Here is a 1,554-nt window from a genome sequence, read left to right on the forward strand (position 1 = left end):
TGACCTCACCAGAGTTGCGGGTGGAGATGGTAGGAGATGGCTTTGGACAGGCAGGGTGAAGCCGAGCAGTGGTGGGTCTCGTGGGTCAGAGGGACAGCTCAAAACAGATTTGTCTATGTAAAACCATTGAGGAATTATTGGAAAGGAAAGATCTTTATTGGCCAGAGGAAAGAAAGCATGGTTAATAATTCTCTGCAGACACCTTAATCATTTTAATAAGTTGGAGATACAAATCATAAATGAAAAATAAAGGTCTTCTAACAGATAAAGTGCATCTTTTTTAATGTTTGGCCATACCTCGTGGCTTGTGGAATCTTGGTTCCCTGACCAGGGATCGAACCTGTGCCCTTGGCAGTGAAAGCATGGAGTCCTAACCACTGGACCACCAGGGAATTCCCTAAAATGCATTTCTGTGGAGGAGAACAAGCAGCCCTTTTGCATGTGCACGATGATCTTCAGCCAAGTAGGTTTTGACTGTGGTAAGGGAGACTTAAATTAGACAGGATACAGTGCCTTTTGATTGAGAAGCCATTAAGCCTTAGAATATGCTATGAAGGTCAGCGTAGAATCTGTTGCAGAGAAGGGAATACAGATCAGGCTTGAGGGTTGGTGTGCATTCTCTGCAGGATAACCCTTTCCTCCAGGTTTCTACCAGATCTATGGCTCTATGATTTGAAAAATAGTCATGGCCAAGGTCATGGCTCCTTGTGAAAAATCAATGACTGTACAGGGCTTTCCCACTTAGCTTTTCATTTTTACATGCTTAGGTCAAGCTGGTGACTATAACACTCAGGAAAACGATAGACTGCCCTTCTCTGAACCACAGGAAGTCCTAGGAGAAATATAGTGCGCATTCCCTTGCATGGCTGCCTCTTTGGACACGGGCCTGGCCTACAATACTACTGCTAACCTGTAAGGGCCTCTACGGACCTCACCCTCTGTTGATGTGATATGAATCCAGTGCTTCTGATTCTGAATGTGTTCTTTGGTGTAGTCACTCTCTTGGCTACATGCAACCTGTTATAAAGAGCAGAAGCAGGCTTTTACAGAGGTAGAGAAGCCTCCATTTACATCAGCTGAGTCTCACAAGCTTCCTTTCCCTGGAGAAGGGCATCATTTCTCAATCACAGCCTCTGAGATTTTTTGACTTCATCAGATACAAGCAAGCAGTTTTCTAGTAGCTTGTTTCCCTGGTATATTTTCTGGAAAAGTGGATAAAACTCTCTTATTTCTGTTTTACACATGCTGCTGAGATATGACATAGCTTTGGCTCCTACAGATGGAGAAAGCCATAGACAAGACAGAGACGGTCTGGGTAGGAGCAGATGTGTTTTCATGTAATAGCTGCGTCAGACTGACAAGGACCTTGAGGCTGTCACACAAGTGACAAAAGCTGATTTTTTTGTTATCACACTGAGCTCTCCCCTCCTGCCAAACAGCATCCCTTGGCCATTACAGAAGGCAGATAACACTGTTATTTTGCCTCTAGTCAGAGTGCTTTCTCACTGGCTCCCCGGGAAATTAGATCTACCGTTAATGGTATCCTGATGGGTG

The 1,554-nt window shown here is 44.5% G+C and overlaps 1 non-coding gene across 1 annotated transcript; it reads right to left on the reverse strand.

Annotated features, from left to right (window-relative positions):
- Positions 1-319: 319 nt before the first annotated feature.
- TRNAS-CGA (transfer RNA serine (anticodon CGA)) lies at positions 320-392 on the reverse strand. The gene has a single exon. It is a non-coding gene; the product is annotated as a tRNA-Ser (tRNA).
- Positions 393-1,554: the final 1,162 nt, after the last annotated feature.

Source organism: Tursiops truncatus, chromosome 18 (assembly GCF_011762595.2).
Source record: "Tursiops truncatus isolate mTurTru1 chromosome 18, mTurTru1.mat.Y, whole genome shotgun sequence".
Lineage (NCBI taxonomy): Eukaryota > Metazoa > Chordata > Mammalia > Artiodactyla > Delphinidae > Tursiops > Tursiops truncatus.